The sequence below is a fragment of the Uranotaenia lowii genome, chromosome 3 (assembly GCF_029784155.1).
Source record: "Uranotaenia lowii strain MFRU-FL chromosome 3, ASM2978415v1, whole genome shotgun sequence".
NCBI lineage: Eukaryota > Metazoa > Arthropoda > Insecta > Diptera > Culicidae > Uranotaenia > Uranotaenia lowii.
This window is the reverse complement of record NC_073693.1, coordinates 143,708,951-143,733,874: the sequence shown is the minus strand read 5'-3', so window position 1 is coordinate 143,733,874 and position 24,924 is coordinate 143,708,951. Positions and strand designations below refer to the sequence as shown.

The window sequence follows — 24,924 nt, the reverse complement described above, 5'->3', positions numbered from 1 at the left end:
AAGCAAAAGTACCCAATACCCCTACGTATTCTACAGTGTTTGCAAAATGATGCAATTTTATGTGGGACACCCTTTAAGTCGATAAATCAAAATTACAAGACTAAATAACGCTTTGCAGATTTATGTTTCAGTGTCGAACACTGATGTTATGTATGGAAGGAAACATTATATAAGGCTAATATCGCATCACTCGAACAGCTCGTCGCTTATCTACAATCAAGATTGACATTTCGATCAGAAAACAGTATTCTACCAGAGCGCTTTTCATCGGTAAAGTACGTATCACATCAAATGGTCATTCGGAAGCCGATTCCGAGTGCCACTAAAAATTCACAACTGCCCGGTAATGAACCTCCCCGAAGGACTTAGCACGGCAACGACTAATCTCAGACCTAAATTTCATAGCTTGTCACACAAGTCATTTTCAATGTCACACAGCCCAAAAACGACCAGAAACAACATTTCGTTTGTAGTAAAACCAAACGAGCGAAAATAATTGCTACCAATCAAAGTGAGGCAATTTTCCTGCAAATGCCCCCTGCTTCTCTGCCCTTCTTCATGGATTCTTCTCATAAAATCCACCGAAACCGTGTTCTGATTCTGATTGCTGCTGGCTGAGTTTCGGGTGTTGCCGCATGTGATTCGTTTAATCGACACCCCACCGAGGAGAGCCACTGGGAAGGTACTTAGTCGTCACGCACCAGCAGCGAGCCTTCGAGCATCCAAAGAACTGCTTCAAACGAGGAGCTTCAGTAGAGTCAGGCCAACAAACAACCACTTTGTCAAACTGTGTGGAACTCTCACAGAAAGCAGACAGAGTTCGTATGATGATCCTCGTCGTAAAAGAATTCTATTGCACAGTCGGTGCCGCGCTAGGCGAAGAGAAAATAAAAAGCATTCGCACTATCTTCTACAACACAGTGTAACCTCCAAATGGAATGAAAATACCCGAAACTGAGTGACAATTGTTGCCCCCCAACTCCAAACATCTTTCATTTCCCCCAAAAATCACCCACAAACATCAACGAACGAGATGTTTTTGTGGCGCTGAAAATGACTGGATTTGATGGCATGTAGCTTTACCGACATAACATTCAGGAAGCGATGACAACCGACATCATCAGTTCTACCTACAGGAACAAGTCGACAAGAGTAGGTACATGACGCAATATTCAACGGCGACACTTAACATTTAAGATCATTGGTCCATTATTTTGGAGCATTGAGGCTTTGTTTTCAATCTGGTTGAAAGTTGAAAGTGCCTTCGCGTAACTGCTTGGCAACGATAGATTCCCGGTAAAAATGCCTATGATGGTTGGAACAGTAAATATTTATCAGAATTCATCAACCTAACCATAATTTATTTTGTAATTTAAAAAAAATGTAAAAGTTTTTCAACACCAACACATATAAATGGGCTATCAAAATGACGTGAAATTTGGAATCTGAGGGTTTTTTTGGGCCAGAATAATAGTCAGAAAACCCTTTGATACCAATTCAACCTAAAATTTGACACCCGAGCACAAACAATTTCTAGGAGCAATTTGGTAGGGGAAAGTCGGGTAACTTGGACCATGGGGAAACGTGGATTACTCTAAATATCTAAGCTGTGTATTGAAATAAAAATCTCAATCCAACTGTCATAGTCGTCTCTTTGCGTAAGCATATATTTCTATATGTTGTTTACTTATGTACGCATCTCCATAATTAAACAAGCACCCGAAAAAAGCATTGGTGGGAAATCTGTAGTTCATAAAAAAATATGCTCATATGCTTATGGTATTAATTTGTCGAGCTCTTTCAAATGGAAAATTCCTTTTCTTTCATAAATTATCAATAAATCACTCTTAAGCAACAAATTAGCAAATCGTACTTTGCGGGAATTATTTGCCACATAATGTGGGGTATCTTCAGCCACCTATATTTTGGTGTTTTATACACGTTCATCACTTAAAATACATTTATCCTACCTGTAAAGTTTTCTTACGCCAAATGAAGAGCTATGAAAAATATTTTGTCAATTTCATTAAATGCGATAGCGACGAACATAAACCTTATACATATAAGGATTTTTTTTCCAAAACTTTCAATAGCCATGTTTCTTAATCTATTCGATCATAGACAATTCTCTTTTTTTATTTCTTCACCTGAAATCGCTTTAAAACAACAACATGAATTATGAAATTACAGTTTAAAGTCAACTCATAAACTTTGCATGTTATTTGTTAAATTTGGATATGGTGTCCCACGATTCTCCACCATTTTTCAAAATAAAAAAAAAACTTTTTTTAAACAGTCAGAAACTGTAAAAATAATTAACTTAAAATTTATAAAAAAAAATTGCCTAGTCATACTTCATAAATGTAGAAAACCATACTATTTATCTTTTTCATTTTATCTTTTGTTATAAAGTATTATCAAGTGGCCCATGATACCCCACTCTCCTTTACACATCAAGTTTTGACATGGTGAGAGAATTCATTTTTTAAATGGCCCATTTTTGGGAATATACCTAGGCAGCACAAAAAAACAATTCAGAGTTGAAGTCTCAAATGATTGTGCAAAATAAAAATTTTAAATAGCAAAATTCAAATTTTGAATTATAAAATCTCAGTTAAATTCCGAAAACGAATTAAAATGTAATCTGATAAGGATTCAAAATCCAAAATAAAATACTAATACTTTAAATTGATATCAGTTTTCTTCAACAAAATTCAGTATTGAACAGAGTGTCCATCCCGGGATTTGAAAAAATCGGAAATTCCCGATTCCCGGGTATCATAGTTTCATTCCCGGGAATTCCCCACATGTATGAAATTATTTCCCTAGAAAGCCTGATAGCTTCTTGAACCATAATTATTGTTCTTTTTGAAAATGTAGTCATACAAAACTCCGTGAGAATATGCCAATTCATGGGGCAACAGACATTTTGCAGTCATTCGGTGCATTTTTTTTGTTCAAAAAGATAAGATTCAAAAGATTATATGTAGGTATGTACTCCCATGTAGTTTCCATTGTACGAAAATCAATAACCCTTCGAAAAATATATGAAAAATCGCGCAGCAGGTAGGCAGATTGTGTTTTCTCGAAAGTAACATTTCTGCTCTTATTTCCTTCTGGCTTTGAAAGCAAGATGAATTTCAACACTTAAAAATGACCAAGACATCATTTTTTGCATATGAAGAACAATTGTGTAAAGTGATCAGAAAAACGAAAAAAAGTTGGATAAATCAAACAAACAAGAAGATAATGTTTTTTACTAATCAATAATTGCATGAATGAGTTCTTCATTTGACCTGTTCAGGTTGTATCATAGTTCATTTGACTGTTTTTAATTTATCATTGGTGAAAACAGTTTGGTTTATTTGATAAAAATAAGCTTAGCTTAGCTTAGCTTAGGTTGATTGACTACTCATATCCACCTTAAATCATTGAACTCGAAATGCTTCATAACAGGTTTTTTTTTCAAATCGATTGTAGAGGAACTTCTTTTTTTAACATTTTTTTTTAAACTATACATTTCGAATTTCATGATCGCTGGCGTGGCTAAGCAGAACAAGTTCCACGTCGCCAATGGTTGCTACTTCGTGATTAATCGAGGCCATCAATTTTGCACAAAGTCCAAAAGAATGCTGCTTGGGATTAGCAGCCGTTCTCATTGTACAAAACTAATGCTCTCCCTTTTTTATATGATTAATAACGGCGCCAGCCACGTCCTAGTAGTCAATGAGGGAAAGGGAAGGATTGTTAATAAGATACTCTTTAAGTTCAACTGGCAACCTCTCGCTCCTGCATACTCAAAAAAAATGAAATAGTCAGAACCAGAAATAGATGGATAGAGTAATATATTGGAAGCAAATCAATACCACCCAATTTTTTTCCTTGATAAACTAGTTCTTTTTCCTTGATCCCTGTTGAAGCAAAGAGTTTGCAAAAGGGCTTTAATGGTTGAAGACGGAAAGCAACTAAAAATGGATTATGTTTTAAAATGAAGACAAAAAAATCCAAACTGTTTCCTATGCTTAATGCCTTTTTGAAAACTCTTTGATTCTTTCCTCGTCTTTGCCTCATATTTTAGAAGTCTATAGAGCTTCAATGCTTGAAGAATACACAGTAATGTTTTGAATAATCAATAAGAGGTTGACACTGTTTATTTAGAAAAAAATTAAATCAATGTTATCATCAGGAAACTAAGGAAATTTCAATTCGGATCGATGATGTATTGACTTTGAGATATGTTAATCGCATTAAATTTATATTAGTTTACCCGGAGAATCACCAGTAAATTAAACTATGTGAATGAAATGTTTTCTTATCTCTTAATTATAAAAATGCAAAAAAAATAACAAAACTTTTATTAAATGATATTTTGCTGAGATTTCTCAAGTTTACTCACATCTTTTTAACGATTTGGTTGTGTTTACAGTTTTTCTGAAAATTTTATAATAAATTTTAAAGAAAATGTATGTCAAATAGCAAATTATCTGTGCCAGGAAAAATATAATGAACATTTATCTATAATGAAGCGGTTGTGTTGAAACATCAAGAATATATTTAGCAAATTAATTTTGTGGTATTATTTTAATAAATTTTGATGCCATTTCGGTGTGGATGGAAAGATAAGAGTGTTGGCAGAAGGTATGCCAAAAGTTTAAATCTTTTTAAATCCAATCAAATCTCAAAAACCTAATTAAACAAAATTAAAAAAAAAATCGGGAGCTTGCTTCTGTATAAGATCAATGTACAGTGTTTTGTTTTTTGGATGAACAGTACTTTTAAATTCACAAATGAAATATTTCCCTTTATATCCTCCTACCTCTATGTTCTTGTGCTAGATAAGCTCCATAATTTCTTAGTTTCAAAGTTGGTAACAAAGAATGTGGGAACTTTGATTTTGCAAAATATCAAGGAACAAGGGAGGAACGAAGCGCGTAATTCCAAGCCAAACGCTTCATAGAACTATGTAGGGTTTTAGTCATAAAGTAAAAAAAAACAGATTAAAAATAAAAAAGAACGAGCTCACCAAATCCAAGGGAATACAGATGATTCAGAACACAGGAACAGCTTTAACTGAAAAAGCAGCAAATTTTCCTTCATCTGGGCAGTATCATTCCTGGGCAATCTGGGTGGTGTAGCGCTTGCCCCGTGCCCTGTTTCACTTTAGAAAATATCAATTTTCAGATCTGCACCATGTTTTCAACAGAAAACTTGAATTTTCTTCAAATTAAACACTTGAAAACTAATAAAATTTTCTCAATTTGATGATTTTAAAATGTTCTGCCCGAAAAAAAATACAACCGTCACGTTCAGCCACAGCCTACCAAGTCCTTGGTTTATTTGATAAAAATAAGTTAAATAAACATTACGAAGGGTACATTTTGAACAAATTTTGAGCTTGTATGCAGGGAAGGTTCGATAAGCTATATTTCAGTAGAAGTGCATATATTTTACATGTGTTTTTTTAATATTTCCTGGGATTCTGGGAACTCACGGGAAAAAGGCCGCCAGATCCCGATTCCCGGATCGAAAAATGAATGCTCAAGTATTGAAATGAACACTCAAGTATTGAAAAGCAGAATCTCAATTTCTTTCGAAGGAATGATTCAAATTAAATATTAATTCTATTGAATTTGAACAGTTGACAAAATTTAAAAAAAAACAATAAATATTGTTTAATTCATCGGAATCAACAATAGAAAAAAGAACATGATTTAAATATAAGAATTTAAATCAAACTCAGTCAAAAGATAAAATAAAAATAAAAATAGAACAGAAATCAGAAATAAAGAGTTTAAATAAAAATCCAGTGCCATAGCTAGGTACAGTCATCCAGATAAGTATCAGTCTTTATAGTAAAACAGTAACATAGTAAACAAAACCGAAAAATAATAAACAAAAATTCAAACTCATTTAAGAAAAAATGGACAATTTAAATTAAGAGCATTTTTCGTAATTTCTTTATTAGAAACGACCCAAACTTAAGGAAAAATAATGAACATTGAATTATTAAATCAAACCATTGATTGTGTCTCTGAGAAAACAAGCAGAACCATACTTCAAAACTCGGAAATCGAATGTTGGCAGATATTTATGAGTTTGAAAATAGATTTCAAAATCACTTAATCAAGATTTGTACATGAATGAATAAAAATGAACAAGCAAAATTAGGATTGGGGTTTTTTTTATTATCTGACAATTTGCGCTGAGGGTCTTCAGATTGTCCCCAAAATTGAAAATTTGGTTCATTTTTGCGACTTAAAAACACATGTATTTTTTCAGATTTCTAACAATTTTATTTTTTGAGTTAGCTTCGGTTAGATTTTTTTGTCAATAAAAAATTACCATTTTTCAAAGCTACATAACTCTGGTATTTTTAACGGAAATTATAAAATAGCACATCAAAATGCATTGAAATTTTATCAGCTTTCCAAATAAAATAGTTGGAAACAAATAAATACAGACCTTCAACATGAAAAGTTGTAAATAAACTTTAAATGGCATCAAAAAGTACCGTCTGCACCACCGAATATTTTGCAAAAAATACCATTGAATAGCTCAATTTATGATGCAACTTTTATCTGAAGACACCAAAGTGGGCCATTAACACCTTGAAGAGTTATGAAAGAAATAATGACGACAAATCTCTTTTTTTGCATCGGAAACAAACAATGGTCGAACAACTGCACTCACATATTGAGGTAGCGCGCACTTCTAACAACGTGGAAACAAAAGAAATTGCCAAAGCAGGTAAAAAAAACTATTTTTTCGTGCTTTGTAGATTGTTTGCAGCATAACTGACTTTAAATTTTAACCAAAATTCTTAGTATCGTATTGTTAATGTGATATAATAAATAATGGAAATGTTGCTTTTACATCCTGGTCATCTTCAGTGTTCCACCGTCAATTTTAAATCAAATCTGGAGAATTACGGATGCAAAACTGAGCGCATAATCTTCTAAAAATGACAGTAAAATTTGCAAAACTTGTTGTGACCTGGTGCAAAACTGGGTATAAACGAATACGTTATTTGATTTTTGGATATAACATGAAGTCAATTTAGCTACAACACTCTACTGTCCCTACTTTCATAACAGTCCCATATGCAAAAACAAGCAAGCGAGAAAATCAGTTTTTCCTGTTTTGGAGTACTTTTTTAAATTGTGATCACCACTTTCGGCATAAACGAAAATCGTTTCTAGGTTGTCATAATAAATCGTAAGACCTGAAATTTTCGAAATTGGAGTATTGGTAAGGTCGAGAGCACCATTTTTATTCATTATGGGACTGTTAATCGACCATATTTGAAACCTTTGTCAAATCTACTCGCATAACAGTCCCATACAGAATATTTTTTCTCACCAAGCTACTTTCTAAGACTTAAATTTGATCATTTTTGAACTTCTAAATGCAATTTTCAGAAAAATAACCATACAAAATATCGTAAATTCCACATTGTAAGTTGAATCTTTTTACGATTTTTGTTTGCATCGGATAGTTTTTTGCTCAGGAAGTCATTCCTAAGGAAGTCAGACCTGCCTTCGAAAACTCGTGTGCATCATTCGACATCAAGTGAGTTAAATTTTTTCAAATGATTCAAAGCAATAAATCAAAGACTATTTCGCCGAAAGAAGCATTGAAAAGTAACAAAATCCATGGTATTTCACATATGGAACTGTTATTCGGGTATATTTCATATAGGACAGCTACAAATTGATATTTTTTTCGAAATTTCTAGAACAAAACCTCTTTTTTAGTGTTTTATTTTGAATTCCTATGTTGACCTAAAATGACGAAAATTCTTATGGGACTGTTATGCGAGTAGGGGCAGTCTACAAAGCACAAAAAATAGTTTTTTTTACCTGCTTTGATAAGTTTTTTTATTTCCATGTTGTTAGAAGTGCGCGCTATCTCCACATGTGAGTGCAGTTAATCGACCATTGTTTGTTTCCGATGCATAAAAAGAGATTTGTCTTCATTATTTCTTTCATAACTCTTCAAGGAGTTGATGGCCCACTTTGGTGTCTTCAGATGAAAGTTGCATCATAAATTGAGCCAATGGTATTTTTTGCAAAATATTCGGTGGTACAAACGGTACTTTTAGACGCCATTTAAAGTTTATTTACAACTTTTCATGTTGAAGGTCTGTATTTATATATTTCCAACTATTTTATGCATTGATAAAATTTCAATGCATTTTGATGTGCTATTTCATAATTTCCGTTGAAAAATAACGGAGTTATGTAGCTTTGAAAAATGGTTATTTTTCATTGACAAAAAAACTAACCGAAGCTAACTCAAAAAATAAAACTGTTAGAAGTCTGAAAAAATACATGTGTTTTTAAGTCGCAAAAATGAACCAAATTTTCAATTTTGGGGAAAATCTGAAGATCCCCGGCGCAAACCCGTCAGATAATAAAAAAAATCCCCGATTATAGTTTCAGTTTACAAATTTTGGATTCGATGATTCAAGGTGGATGGAAGAAGTCAATGAAGCTAAGCTAAATCATGGCTACACCTTCTTGTGCACCAAATTCGATGAACATCTGTTGAAACAAAAAATCCTCTTAAAAAATTTAATAATAATTGATAATAGTAATAAATTTGTCTTGTTGTTTTTAAAAGATGCATTTTTGTGAATCACCTATATTTTAAAACTGCTCGAGGCTAGTCTAGTTTTGTATTCATGATCTATGGAAACGCCCAGTTTGAAAAAGGGGAGGTTTTTCAGTACAACAAACTATCGTGTTGATTAAAAAACAGCTTTGTTGCAAATTTGATTAAAAACAATTAAAATTTACTCACGTTGAGTCGAATTTTACATTCAATAAAATAAACCAGCTTTTTCTCCTGAAATATTTTTTTTATTTATTGAAACATCTTAGTCAGATAAAAAACAACTTTTTTGAAACGAAAATATGACTCATAAACACTCGATTTTTCTTCGATTTCAAAACTTATGAATAGTGTAAAAGTTTAAACATTTTAAAGAAAAATTCATTGATAGATCAAAATAATACTAATAGTGAATACAACGATTGGAAGCTAGGAAGATTCATGTAACGACTTCTCGCATTTGATAAGAAACATTAAGATTTAACTTGTGGCCTGTCTATGATTCAATCATAATAAGTATAAACCAATATCGATTGCTTCAGAGTTTTGAATAAGAAAAAAAATGGAGAGAAATTTAGAAACTCTTCAAAAGTTTTTGAAAAAGTCAATCCATGATTAGGTTTGACATAGAAAAAAAAATTTTTTTTAACCAAAAAAGGGACAAATTTTGTGACAGAATTGATTTGAATCGATGATATTACGATTGATTTGAAAACATTCAAAATCATTGTATCAAAATTACGAAATGTTTTTTTGCAACATTATTCATGTGGTACAAATATTTGTAAATATTTTTTTCACATTGGAAACATTGTAGTTTTTAAGAGACATACACCGTTTTAGCCGATTTAGGCTTTACAGACTGAATAAATGACGTGGACAACCTAAGATTAACATTTAACACCCAGTACCGAGATGGGAATCGAACCCATGCCATCTGTGGACTAGCGATGACCGTTCAATCTGCAAGTTTTGACTAACAGATTATTATAAAAATCATGAGAACTCGATTAGTATGAGTCGCTGACAGCATAAACAGGAAGACAGAAAATGGGTCAAGCTTTTAGATTAGATTAAATAATAATATTTCATAGATGGTATTTGAAAGGACTAATGAAAAATGAATTTATTTATGAAATGATATATTTAATCAAAATTTTAATTAAGCTATTCACACTTCATGTTAAATTGAGTGAACTAAAAATCCATTTCGCCAAAATATCCTTCAAGTGAAATTTCCCTCTAAAACCACATCAACGAACGGAACAGATTGGCCAGCGATAAGTTTACTATTTATTGCCAACCACATTCGCTGCTGTTTTCCTCTCTAAAGCCTAGTGTTTGCCAATGTCAAATTGAGTTGCTGGCTTGACTGTGTCGACTTCTCTAGAACTTCGGGCCCAAAATGTGTTTGATCTAGAAACTAGATGGATGCCTCCAGTCGAGAGTTATTCGGATTAACTGTTGCCCAGTAGTGGTCACATGATACATGGTCAACTTTTGCAATCGAGATGCACTGATGGTGGTTTTCCCAAAAGGCCGTAAGCCGCGATGTACACAATACTGTTGGAGAACTAATACAATATGTATGCAATTATTTCTGGATGCAATGCCACCAGCTTGATTGTTTACCGTTGAGTTTTCGGGGAGAAGATAAGCAACTGTCTTTGATAAGGAATGAATCAGGGTTCTTTTCGGGTCATATTGAGTGCACTTGATGCTCTGTATTCAATTCACAATTTAAAAAAAATGGTTCAAATTTTCGTGTGATGTAAAAATGACTTTACTGCAGAAATAACAAAAACGAATTGGAATTGACAGAAATAACAACACTGTTAAAAAAAATAACATAAACCTAATCATTGCTCTACACGCAAAAAAAATTATGATCGCATCAGGCAACGTGCGCTTCCGTTTCCGGCAATACTCATCGTTCGTCAATAACGTTACCATGGCACTTTTTCGGTAATTATCGGCTAGCGTGATAGCAGCACGGCCGAGTGAAGCGACAATCAAAATAATCACGAGCCTATCATCGTCATCGATGATGGTGATGATGACGGGTCGGTGATGGACATGTTTTGAACCGAATTTCCCCGGCCCACTTTGGATTAGCAACGACCGACCGGGTTGAAGAAAAGGGGAAATTTGGCTTTCCACTTCCAGCTGGCATTGCTACTAATTTCTGTGCTAGTGTTTGTGGTGGTTTAAGAAGGTTGATGATTGATGGATGATGCGCTATCTACCTACCTCTAGCGAACGAACGATGTGAAGTGATGCGTGCGGTATACAACGTGACAATCGCTAACGAGGGGATGATGGAGGTTTGGGAGTTTTTTCAATTTTTATTTCTTGGTTTCTTTCCTCTTTTTTCGGGGGTGATTGTTTCGTCGTTCACTCGTTGGGTGGTGGGTGAGTGAGTGAGTGGGGTGGGAGTTTTTATTTTGGCAAGAGTGCCGTCGGAAGAATGGGTTAACGACAGCGATAGATGTGTGTGAGTGTGTCTAGGAAAGAGACGATCGGTGAGTGAATGAGTTCCCGGAGATGGTTCGGGAAATGGGAGAATGAGTGACAAACAGCTGGTTCCTTGGATGGTTTTCTGACATTTCGTGGGGTGTTTGGGTGGAAGACAAGAAAGTTTTCTTATTGGATGAGGGTGCAGGAAAAGAATGTTTTTCTCTTCTGCTGGGTGATCGAAGATTTTCAGTGAGTGCTCGAAAGCGGCTGTTCGTGTATAAGTGCAGCCGTGCGCAGATGAGTCTCTCTTCTTGGAGAACCGAGGAGATTCCAACTGTGCGAGCACAAATGGTTGGAATTATTCCTACTGGAACCATTCTCGTCAGTTCAGTTTGGTACCTACGTATGATAACACGAGCAGGTTCGAGCCGAACTGGTTAATCATCATCGGTGTTCTTGAGCTACTACAAGGTTGAGTCAGCCAGAAATCGTTCGAGAACGAGCAGCTACGCGTCACGCGTCAACATTCCGTAGAAATTTGTAAGAATTGGTTCCTAATCTCGACGATAACAGGTTCGAAGTTCATTCCGGTCGAAGCAGTCGGGAAGTGTTTTGTTGTGTGTTCTTTGGAATCGGAAGTGTTCTGAATCATCATCATCAATATCGCTTTCAACCGGATTAGGGACTACCAATTAAGTGCGGCTAAGCATTAGTGTACGTGCAAATATTTGACAGTGGTGCTTCGGCAGAGTATTGTTATTTTTGTCAACTCCAGTTGAGTCACCACCCCCTCTGTGTACACTCACACACATCCGCCTACTTGGTGTAGAAAAAATTTGGTAGAGGCGCCTGGTGTAGTACAAGATAGGAAAGTTTTTTTTTCGTATTGTCGGTTCCTGTCTTCTCAAGGAAGACGAGTGTGAGATTGTGCAGAGAACCCCTCTTGGTAAAACACACGTACCGGCATCATAGCTCCGGTTTCGTCTGGTCTTGCTTGCTTAGTCCAGTCCCTATCGGCTTCCCCCTGAGTGCGTCTGTGTGGTGGTAGAGTAGATATCTGTCCGAAAAGCTCTCGCATCCGAGACGACCGTAAAACGCAGACTAACGAACGAGCTTTGCCAACACACTATTGCTGCGCTGCTGCTGCTCTTATTGCTGTTACTGCTGCTGTGACTACTGTTACTGCACTCCCTAGGCGTGGACCGCTCGGAAACCCATCGCTGTTTTACGACTACGTCGCTCTACGATTTTCGCGAGTGCCGCCACCCCGTGGCAGTATAGAGTGTGTTATTTCCGGCGAAAGTGTGTGACAACAACGCCCCAAAAAGATAGCCATTCCAAAGAAGAAATTTGTCTCGAAGAGTGTGTTTCCGAAATATCCAAGTTTCTCCCCACAATCTAGTGCAAGTGTTTGTTCCCGAAGGCCGCGACAAGCCCATCAAGTGTATATCATCAAGCATAGTGTCTGCGGCGTAAAAGTCGTCACCAAGAAAAAGTTAGTCCTCCTCGTCAAGTTCTGTGTCCTCGCGCTAGAGAGTTCGTCTGCCATACGATCCTCTATATCTACTGCCAGCAGTTTGTGTCCAAGCTAGGCAAAACCGGTGTGTTCCGTCTACGACGAGTAGTTGTTAGTTCCGTGTCTGTGGTTTTCAGTGACATCCAGTGTTTCTCCATCAACAACCATCAGAACCAATCCAAAGGCGACAACAGCTCGGATTCGGTTAACCGTAAAAATTGGATTATATTACACCCAGCAGTAGTCGTTGGCCGGCGGCTGTCCATCCCACAGTGCAGTTGCTCCAGATCAATATAATTAAAACACGCATCCCGGAACGAGGCCATCGCGCTACGGTTGATCCGTTGCACTAGAGCAACAGCCACAAAGTAAGTGTCCGCTAGCCTAGTGCATTCGTGGGTTTCCGAGAGACTTCTCTGTCTGTCTGAAGTCGTTTTTATTTTGTGTGGTAAGTTGGTTGACGAACGGGTTCCGGGACTGTTCCTCATTCATTACCGGGGTTGATGAAACGTGATTCTGCGATACACGCGTGGAGCCACCAAATGAGAGCTTGCGTGCCTCTACTGCAGACAAGCCGGCGAAAAAAACCGAACCGGCAGCATCAACCCGTCAGAAACAGCAGCAGCAGCCAGAAGTCAACTCAACCGAAACTTTCTGCTTTTGCAATTATACTCATCATATCTTTTCTTACTTCTTCACTCGTTCAATTCGTTTAAAACGGGGGTGAAACTGCTGGGTTGCTGCTGCTGCTATCTAATGAACACTTAGTGTGTGGAGGATCCGAACGTCTCAACCAACTGAACTAAGCTGACCAGAGAGGGAAGGGAAAAAAACTGTGGCCACAATCGGATGGCTGTTTTTTGCAACCCCGGTTGGTAGTGTAGCAATTTTTTTTCACTATCCACCCTGCTATGGTCTTCTTCTGGTGTCTGTCTGGTCTGGTCTGGTCTGGTCTGGAATGTGCATTACAAATGGCGACAAACCGGAGAAGACTAACACCAAACCAGACTGTAGGTACTAGTTGCCGCACCGTGTTCTGACTAATTCTTTCTCCAAGACGACGACGACGACGACGACTACGGGGAAAAACGCTGTCTTTACGTCTACGTCTTTTGGGCAATTGAAGTATCAGCAGCATACAATCTTAACTATGATTTCTGGTTTTGCGCCGCTATACATAATATTCGCATCGTCTCGGAGACCGCAGCGCGTTGCCCCTTCGGAAGATTTATCGGTTTTCTGCATTATAGAAAATTGAATCCAAATTTATTCAAAAAAAAAAAATAAAAGCATTTTAGCGAATATATTTTAAAATAATTTTAACAAATTTGAGTTTGGTTTCGATCATTTTGCATACTGATCCAATATGATGACTTGCTTCCATATGGAGCTTATTAATCGTTCACTTGATGGTCTACAGAACGATAATTCTGAAGTACTAACAAATTATGAATTAAGTATTTGCTATGTATGGTTCTATTCTTCAAGCACGAAGGCATCAAAGTGAAGTTTTTTTTTATAAATAAATTAACACTTTAAGGCAAAGATATTCCACATTGTTATCCTACCAGACATTCTATGTTTATATTGAAATACTTAAAACAATAATTATAATTTTTTAGCTCTATACATTTGAGCCAGTTAGATTTTATAAATTGGTCATACGAATTGGTCAAAAGATGTAAGGGGTCACAACTTAAACTCCAGTTTGATCAATTTTCATATTGAACTAAAGTTATTTCAGGATTCTCGAAGTGAGCAGTTGTTGCATTCATGGCTCTGACTGATTATAACGGTCGCCATGGAAAATGTTTCTCAATTTTCACACTTTTGCTTTAACAAATAGTTCAATAAATGCAAAAATGGCGCATCCACTAACACCTGATGGAGAAAGATTGTACTCTGAACCCAAATTCACTCTTGAAATCCACATGATTTTTCACTTAAAAACAAGGATCCAGTTATTTTCTTCCATTCAAGTATGGCATATACATTTCACTTGGCAGTCAAATTTCAAGTGGATATTCACTTCCCCATCACTTGAATTTCAAGTGAATGTCGGGTTGTTATTGTGTTTATTTTCAGAGTTAAAAATGACAAATTCTAAAGAGCAGTGTTTAAAGCTTATGCTGGATTTGGATTTTCCCAATTCTTAACTAGGCGATTTTGGCGGTAGTTTGTGTTAAACGTGATGTAAGAAAAAGTTATTTAAAGGTTATTTTAACATGTTTCAGCTTGTGGGTTGAACTGGACAGATTTTTTGGTTTGCAACAGGGATGATGTAGAAGTCGCACTATCCGCAGTTACCGATCTGCTTTGGGATCACGATGGAATTTTCAATCAAAAAATTATGGCGAAAGCGTAATGCAAGTATTTGAAATCGAAGTGGTGTTCTATAAATGTTCTTTTATTTGACCGGTCACTTAAGTGAATTCACTAGACCCATCACTTAAAATTCAAATGAAATTACGTATGGCGAGAATTCACTACAGATGTCACTTACTTTTTAAGTGAAAATTATTTTGCGTGTATGTACCGTCAACTGGGGCATCTTTCAACACATTTCAACTTCAATGCTTTCAAAAAACTTAATGTCCACAGATAATTATACCGCTTGTACATCAAAAGTTTTAAGGTTGATGGGATATCAAGTTGGCGTAGTCAGAAAAATTGATGACATTTTTTTACTCACGGCAGACTCGATTCCGCGTTTCCACAAATTTTTTTTGGAACGGTTAATCGAGTTCAATAATTTTAACTACGAACAATTTTTGTTTACCATTTCTGAATGTAAAAAGGAATAAGATTGTTTTTGAAAGATTTCTTTGGAAAAATGTTATGTCTGCGAGTCGGATTTTGAATACAGACAAGAAAGGGCTTTATTTCAGAAGTACATCTACTTCCGCTTTTCTGGTACGTAGCGTCATAAAACGCGTACATGCCTCTTAAACTTTATAAATAGTGTTTTTTTAAGTTGTTTGTTCTCAAGACAACCGATTTTTTAGAAAACGCAACAGGCTTCCAGTAGAAGTCGTTATAGTATTGAACAACTGTTTCGCTCATTGTAAAGCTGGAGATCGCGAAACCGTCGAACCTTCAAATTTAGCATCTTCGTTGCCTCCAAATATTAAAGAGTTACTTCAGCCAATGGAACATTATCCAGATGATAAAATCTTGTTATCGGCTGATACTTAGTGATGTTATAAGTCGTTCTGTGAAATATTACAACAATTTTAAGCATGAGATGTAGGAGGTGGAGTTCCACCGTCAGCATTCTCGTCGGATGTTATCAGAGGGCGCCATACATCAATTCAACAAAAGTAAACCAACATAGGTACATAGTAACGCCGCTCAAGAAGTAGACGTTCAGTATGATGGGATGAATTATGCAAAATGGAAAGATTGTAATGAATCCCAAACAAGATTCCTCATTCTATGATGGCTTTGATACTGTTGAACTTACGGTTTTCAGATTCTCAAAATCGTATCCCGGCAGCAGAAGATTCTGCTGTACCGTCGACGAACCAAAGCACAATGTTTTGGTTCCCCGTTTGTTTTGGTCAATTCGTATATTGAGAATAATAACGATTGATCATAGATGATTGTTGATGACAGTTGGTGAAGATGTGCACGGTACAAATGTTTACATCATCACACTGTGTAGCAAACCTACACAAACTGTGATTAACAGTAACAATGCAGTGTTGGCTGATAAGAATGAGTAGATTTATCGAATTACTCATTCAGAAATGAGTACTTTCCCGGATAGGTAATATGATAAGTGGAGAGTGCGACAATGGCAATCGCTAATGAATTGTGTAGATATGTAATGACTAGACTGACGAAATATGAATAAAGATAACTCTATTCCACCACTGAAACCTGCGTTTGGGCCCAGATACGTCTGGATTTTTGGAAAAACGAGTTAATGTGAGGGGTACTCTCAAGTGTATAAGGCTTGCGGTTAGCAAGTGTTCCAGCAGCCAGCGCAGAAGGACGCAGAGGAATACAGGGCCAGCAAGCTGTCAGAAGTCCACCAGCGCAGACACGAGCCAGCGAGATGTCTCAGGTCAGCACGGAGGTTTTACCAGAGGTCGAGTCCGTTGAAGTTCGTGGACCGAGAGGGTTACTCTCGATGCCGTCACGAGCCACGGTGCGGTTAGCATGCGTGAGCTCACGCTCGACGGCCGGGAGGAGTCCCTGGATCCGTAACCGGGCAGCGCCATGGTCAGGAGGTCCACCCCGGATTTATTGGATGCTGCTGATGGCCGAGAGGCCACGAGATCCTCCAAGTTAGCCAGAAGATGTCACTGGAGCTCGAGCTCATCCAAGCCTACAGTACGGATTTTCTGTTGGTTTGAAGGTGTTTTGGGTGACGGTTAGTTGCTAGCAACTTAAGCAACGCACCAAAGCCAGATCGGGCTCATTCTGCTGAACGTTGCTCTCTGGCTTTGTGGAGCGCTCGAAGCGTTGAAGCTGCGGAACGAAAGTCTATGTAGCTGCAATTCGAGAAAAACGTTATCGTGCTTTAAAGCTGCGCTGTTTTAGCATGCGCGACATTGTCTTCGATGTTTGGAAGCTGTTCCGGGTGCTGCGGAGGTGATGGTTCAAAAGACGGTTAGTTGCCAGCCATTTCAACCACTTCTTAAGTTTTGCTGCATTTATGACGAGTTCTGCCAAAATAGATCGAGGTCTAGCAAATTCTCGGAGCCACCGAGAGAGGGCTTTGTTAGCTACAAGAGTTTGCTTTTCTGAAGTTATCAGAAAGCAACATGAACGACACTCTGTTCGATCGCGTGCTGAGGTTATCAGCCACCGGAATCAACGAATCATCGGATCCGATGCCAGTCAGCGCATGGCGCGAGACGAGTGCGACTACAAGAGTAGCGATGACGATGATGATCAAGATTCCGTCAATCCAGTACCGACTCTGAGACGCAGTCAGCGAATCAGAGAAGCTACTAAGCGCGACGTGGCTAACGTAGCAGCTGATATTAATGAGGAAGTACCTCAAATCATCAGAGAACTGAAGCGCCGTACAAATAGGTCTTATTGAAGACATCTATCGCCAAATGGATGGCAGCTCTGGAGAGTTGATCGGTTGTTCGCAGTATCTGACGATATCATCGAGACCAGATATTTGTGCAGCGGTTTGCGCACTAAGCCAATACCAGGCCAGTCTGGCTGGTCTGGAGCGTATTCTGCGATACCTTCGACGTATGACCGATATGGCGTTGGTATACCGCAGAAAAGCGAACACGGACCCACTTACGGGAAATCTTATTTCGTGTCAACTAAACGTCAGCAGACGGTCAGACTGTCGTCGACCAAAGCTGAGATAGGAGCCCTTTGCCATGCAGTCAAGGACGATTTGTGGTTAACAAACTTTCTGGGTGAATTGGGTGTTGTTAGTACGCCTTTCACGCTGAATGGAAGACATCATTCCTTGCATCCAGTACCTGGAGGAGACGTGGGCCCATGAGCGGATGAAGCATTTGGACGTGAAGTATGCATTCATCAAGGAGATCATGAGAAGGGGTCATGTTTTAAAATTCTCAATATAAAGCTTAGTTCTTTTAGAAATGGGACAGTTACGAATACGTGTATCTCAAAAACTATTCGATTGATCGAAATACTTTCTATGAAGGAAATGAAGGTAATCTCATGATGATTCATGAAACAATTTGAAAAAAAAATTCATCGTTTTTTGTAAGAAATATTTCTACTTTATTCTTGGTACCTCCAATCGGCCGGCGCACACTTTTTTCAGTGTGTTCAGGCATTTTAGTTGGCTGCATCCTCCTCCTTCAATTTCTGCTACTTTTCGCTTCAATACTTTTCATTTAAAAGAAGCTGTGCGTTCCGAAGGGAAAATACAAGATTACTCTTTTTATGCTTTTTAAAACAGCGAAACCCAAAGCTTTCGTTTTGAAAATTGTTGTTTTTTTTCCACAGGAGCAGAATCTTGGCAAATCATCATATTTTAAACAGAAAAATCAGCAAATACATACTTTAATATGCTAGGGACCTTGCCACGAGCAGACATGTATGGAAATCATACGCTGGAATTTGTTTGATATAGGGTTTTTCGTGAGTTTTGTCGTCCATCAGAAATCATCTGTCTCATGGCCTTGGTACCAGCTGCACAGTTAACGAGCTCTGGAACCAGCGAAAAATTGTTTTTTGAGGTTAGGTTCGAATAATTCATAATTTGGCAACACTTTCAGCTTATCGGAGATATTTTTCTGAACATTTCAGCGATCTACACTTAGTTTTTCGCTTATTCAAACTCGAAAATGCTTGTATGAAACTTGACTTCTCTTTAAATCCTGAACCCTAGTAACCAATCATGTGCTTCACACCAGTGCTTTATTTGAACTTTGTGGACATTTTTTACTGTGTTTGCATTCTTTTCCACCACTTACACACAGTAATTCTTTGAATAATCTTTGGTTTTGTCAGCTTTCCATTTGATAATGATGGACTTTGAAGGAAACTGTGCAAAATTATTTTTATTCTTTTTCTTTTGCATTGAACATATCTCAAAAACACGAAAATTTTAAATTTTGGAAAAATAGGTATGATAGTACTTTTCATGGGCTGAGAAATGCTGTAAAAGTTTTAAGTGTCCGATAACTTGTAAATGAGTTACTAGCAAAAGAAAGTGTCCCATTTCTAAAGGAACTAAGCTTTAGAATAAAGAGATTAAAAACATTTAAAATCCTTTGAAATTGTGAGTTTTTTCGGGCTTTTTTGGCATTAAAATTAATAAAACCAGGCAATCTGGAATGCTCACTATACAAGCACTGACCACACTGACTGGACACTCGATTTCGTTTTCTGGATAATTTTTCCAACAGTACGCAATATTGATTCCAGAGTGCGCATCGATCGATTCAAAGAAACGCTATCCCAATTGAGAAATGCAATCCAACTTTTAAAAAACAGGCTATTTCTACGATAACATTGAGTTAAACAGGTACATTTTTCCTACAGGGCATTTTTTGTCAAATTTTTCTGGTTCGCCACTTGCCGTCGGTATTGCGATCCTACAAAATCTGACAAAAAAAATTAGACAAAAAATGGTTGAATTTTTGTTCTAAGTGTCATGTCAGTGTGATCAGTGTTATAAGTATAAGTATAAATAATGTAAAATCAATGCAAGTTTTTCGATCATTATGAAATTTGCTTTGATTTATACACACTACATCTTTTTTTTATTTTTGAATAAAAAAGGGTAACTGTAGTTGACTAAATAGGATCAATCAGCTGAACTGAGTTCCATTATTGAATTTCTATTCCAATTTTATTCTAAGATGTGAAATGCTATTTGAAACTTTTCCAACTGATTAGGCAAAATTTCATACTCTCGATTCTGTTGTACGGTCAAAATTTTGTCAAGGGAAAACGCGTGTAAATCGGTGAAATCGTTTATTTGAAAATCAAATTAAATTTCTTTTTCAAGTTTAATTAGTATAAAATTCAGGAAAAATATTCAGTTATGCTTCCGCTTTTCGATATCCGAATTGCCGGGCTTTACGCTTAACCCCTGCCATCAGATTTTGTACAGCCACCTTGTCCACCTTCTTGGCCGCAGAAAGCCAGTTTGCCTTGTACTACTGCTCGTCCTTAGCAGTTTTTTTTGTCTTCTTTAGGTTCCGCTTGACAATAGCCCAGTATTTCTCAATTGGGTGGAGCTCTGGCGTGTTGGGAGGGTTCTTGTCCTTGGGAACCATCTGCACGTTGTTGGCGGCGTACCCTCTCCATGGCCTTTTGACCGTAATGGAAAGATGCCAAATCTGGCCAAAACATTACGGAACAACTGTGTTTCTTCAGGAAAGGTAGCAGACGTTTATTCAAACACTCTTTCACGTAAATTTCTGGGTTGACAGTTCCGGAAGCTATGAAAATGCTGCTTTTCTAGCCACAGGTACAGATGGCTTGTCAAACCAAATATTTCTTCGTGAACTTTGACAGCTGCATGTGCTTGAAAATATCTGCTACTTTCCCCTCCCTTTTGCCGTATAAAACTCCTTTCCCGGAAGCTGCTTGTAGTCGGGTTTGACGTAGGTTTCGTCGTCCATTACCACGCAGTCAAACTTCGTCAGCATCGTCGTGTACAGCCTCCGGGATCGCGCTTTGGTAGTCGTATTTTATTTATCATCGCGATTTGGAGTCACCACCTTCTTGTAAGTCGAAAGTCCGGTTCGTTTTTTGGCTCGATGCACGGTTGTAGACGATACACCCATGACCCAGTTTATTTGCGGCATCTCGGAGAGAGAGGTTACACAGTAAACAAAAACTACCGTCTTCGGTAATTTTTTACCGAAATCCTAACATGTGTAAATTGTTAAACTGTTTGGTAATTTTTTCGGTAAAAAATAGACGAACATCGGTAAATAAAGAATCGATTAACCGATGTTCGTTTATTTTTTACCGAAAAAATTACCGAACAGTTTAACGATTTACACATGTTAGTATTTCGGTAAAAAAATTACCGAACTCGGTAAATTTCGTTAACTGTGTAGTGTTTCGCTTGAAACTACCGGCAACTCTCTTTGTCGTCTCAGCGGCTTCCGGTTTTCGATTCCCCCTGATCCAGACTTCCTGGCTGTCGACAAACGTTGCCCAAACACTTTAATTACATTTGTAACGGTTGATTTGGCAACTTTTAGCGATTTTGCCAGCTTTGCGTGCGAGTAGCTCGGATTTTCGCGATGCGCGTGCAAAATTTTGATACGCTGCTCTTCTTCCTTGAACAGCATTTTGACAACTGAAGATTGAATTACAAAATCAAAATAGGAGCAACATTCTACACACACACACACACCTTCAAAATGAGGGGTGTTCAGGTTTTTTAAATGCAAAATTGAAAGAAATACGTCAAGTTGATATTGACCAAATTTTGACCGAATCACCCTTTATATAATGGTTATTTGGAGGCAATATAACGAACTCTTTGCAGTTTCTTTGTATGTTTTAAATATTATGTGTTGACAGCTTATGACAAAAATTGATTCACAGGGGCCCTCCTATCCCCCCCCCCTCCGTTTGCACGGGCTTGAGATACAACGATGATTTGAATGCCCAGATTACCTTATGATGACGCTTATTTGGCAATTGTTGCTCAGTAATTTCAATATATACTATTTTTCACTTAAATTTATGGCTAAAAAAACTATCACGGTAATACTCTACTGCAACAACGTTGAAACATAGTCCTATATTTTTTCACGACATTTTCCACACTTGAACCTTTCTGCAAACATTTCTGCATTGTCACTCTTCTTAGGTGAGTTGAGTTATTAGATTTATTGGCAAAACAATGATAATATACAGTTTTTCCACCCATAGTCACCCTTCACGGAGGTACCTAATATCGTTTTAGATGTCAGCTCATCCGCATTCTGTAAAGCTGTGCTGCACCATTAACTGATGGAACCAAGACATTTCTTCTCAAACACAGCACTTAACAATGTTCTTAGAATGAACATAATATTCAGAAGAGGATACTGGATTGTTTCTTGAATTATGCACACAATATGAATAACCAATAGCTTCCAGAGCTTTATACTTGAGAGGCCTTCCAGTGGAATAAACTAGCAAAAATATTTGGGCATGTATGCGTTAAGTTTTTTTTTGTTTGACCATCTATCATTTTTAAATGTTAATTGAAGTAACTTAATAAACTCTAGAACACAAGGTTTGAAGTGTAAACTTAAGCCAAATTTAAGAAGTTTCCAATTTTTTTTGTTTCCAATAGCAACAAATGCATATTGAGGCTAAAAAAATACACACTTATTGCGATGAGTCTGAAAACCAAACCAAACCAAACCAGACATAGAGCACTGCGTGTCGTGCCAGGAGGAAGCGAATAAAATAATTAACAACTTCCGTTTTCGGTTTGCAGAGGTCCTCGTCATCCATTCTATCACTGACCAGAAGTGCCCTCCTCTTTTCGTTCTGTTTCTGTTCTGTTGTCGATTCTAGCCGTACAAACGTACGGCATAAACTGAACCATCTTCAAACCGGGGGTCTCTTTAAACGACGAACATTTTGCTAGGGTGGCTTGAAATGGAACAAAGTTTTAAAACATAGAGAATTTAAGGCATATCAGTTACAAAAGGATATTCAGTCATAAAATTTAACAAAAATTCTAACACAAATGTATCCAACTAGGTTCGAAGAAATTGAAATATGAAAACATCGACAGATGTTTCGAAACCTCAAACTTAAGGTCTTATAAAAATGATGGACCTAAGAACACTGTCCAACACTGTCTTATGCGCACAATTTCATCCAGGTTACCAGGTCCACCCTAATGTTAATTATATATGCTATCGACTGACCGACCATCTCTAGCGAGGAATTCCTACTAGTGCAAGTAGCTACATGTACGTATGTTGTCTTGAGCATTTTCATAGACCGGTGTGGTGGAACAAGAAAGTTCCCAACTAGAACTGGAAAATATGGAAGAATTCTTCTACTTTGTTGCGTTGCGGCCAAACCGGAATGGCTGCAGCATAAGAATTGCTACGGTCATTTAATACTGCACTTCAACTTCAGTCTTATCTTATGCTGGAAATGGTGCATTTCTTCAATTTTCTCTGTTGTGTTGTTGTGTATCCTTAGAGTGCATATGTTTTGCATTTATTTTAAAGCTGTTTAATTTTTTTAAAGATCCATATAGTTTTTACCTAGAACCGGCTTTTCACTTAATAATTTCCAGTACTGATGGTTTAGAAAATATAGGCAGAACATTTCTGGGATGATTTTATGCGATTTGAGATTGAATTTCAATAGGAATCAGTCTTAAATCTAAATTTAGAGTTGGTTCTGCTCGGATATTTCAAATCAAGATCCAGACAGTTCATTAAGATTTTTCATCTTTCTTCCGTTGAGATACAGCCAATTCCAAGATAATGCTCAAATAATTATAAAAAAAAAAGATTGAATGAAAAAAAAATCCATCACAGAACAACTGTCAAAGACAAGTGCATGAAAAGAAAGCGACCCAAGAAAAAATAACAGAAGATGCCATTCAATGACAAGGTTTTTTCGACGTCATTTCTTTCACCCTATGCCGCCTTCCAATCCAATCCATAAAGCGCGCACTCGCCGGACTCACAGCTGACAAGAAGATAAATTTTTCCAGGCCAGACCAGTAGTGCCATTTTTGTGTTTCATTCCATGTCTCAACGATCCCAGCCCAGTGATCATCTTCTTCCGCTCTTTGGTTGTTGGCAGTCGCGTTAGTTGAGTTTTCCTTCCACCCCCACACGCAGAGAAAATAAACCCTCAAAAGCATCTTCAACAACAACAACAAATGACAGCAGCGGGGAGTTTTTTTTCGTTTGTAAAACGTATAAAAGTGCCGCCCGTCGACCGATTGAAGACATTTTGAGGTTGAGGCGGCGGCACGAGATTGAATGAAGAGTGAAAAAGCAAAAAAAAAGAGCATCACAGCACAGCTCCAACCAGGGTAAAATATTGAGCCACAATCCTCCCCAACAGCTTAATGAACAATTCCGATTGTAATCGCACATGGAAATGCTGCTCAGTTTTTCGTCTGTTGTCTTTCTTGGTGAAAATGGCATATCGACGGGGAAGAAAGTCAAATTAATACCTACCCTGCTCCACTAAAGGAGATCAGATCTAGGTTAGGATTTGCTTCGATTGCTCGTGTATTCAGTGATGATTGAGCAGCACGCGATGGTCACCTCGCTCGTTCTGATTAGGAAGATTTCATTGGGTTCTTTGACATAATAATTTCTGGCGAAGTTTCGGAGCAAAGGAATTAACATTTATCTGTCGCATTTACAGGTTCTACGAACTTAAAGTTTGATATCGAATTTAGAAGAAAAGCAAGGCATAATTGGTATTGGTATCATTAGGGTTGGAGACAATTTCTTCTCCTGTAATTTGCATATTGATGGCTTTGAAATCACGAACACGAGATTGCCAATGCAGTAATTCTATTTTTAGCAACCTGTTTTCCATTGATTTCCGATTTTCACTAATTTTCTTAAAATGTTGATATTTAAATTTTCCTATGCAGCACGCTTCAAGGACCTTCTTAAACTTATTTTCGCTTTAAAGGGTGATACGGTCAAAATTTGGTCAAAGGAAAACGCGAGTATATCGGTGAAATCGTTTATTTAAAAAATCAAATTAAATTTCTTTTTCAAGTTCAAATAGTATTAAATTCAGGAAAAATATTCAGTTTGGCTTTCGCTTTTCCAAATCCGAATTGCCAGGCCTTACGCATAACCCCTGCCATCAGATTTTGTACAGCCACCTTGTCCACCTTCTTCGCCGCAGAAAGCCAGTTTGCCTTG

The 24,924-nt window shown here is 37.3% G+C and overlaps 1 protein-coding gene across 12 annotated transcripts in view; it reads left to right on the top strand.

The window, feature by feature from the left end:
* The window catches only part of LOC129751837 (protein alan shepard), an 873,165-nt gene that overhangs the window by 341,947 nt on the left and 506,294 nt on the right, over positions 1 to 24,924 (top strand). Inside the window, exons 1-2 of one of the 12 annotated variants that reach the window (XM_055747588.1) lie at positions 11,464 to 11,610; positions 12,473 to 12,954. The exons of 10 other annotated variants lie outside the window; for them this stretch is intronic. The gene's annotated coding sequence lies outside the window, so the exon portion shown is untranslated. Of the gene's footprint in view, positions 1 to 11,463; positions 12,955 to 24,924 lie in introns of those variants that run through there. One more of the 12 variants, XM_055747587.1, reaches the window with a different exon arrangement.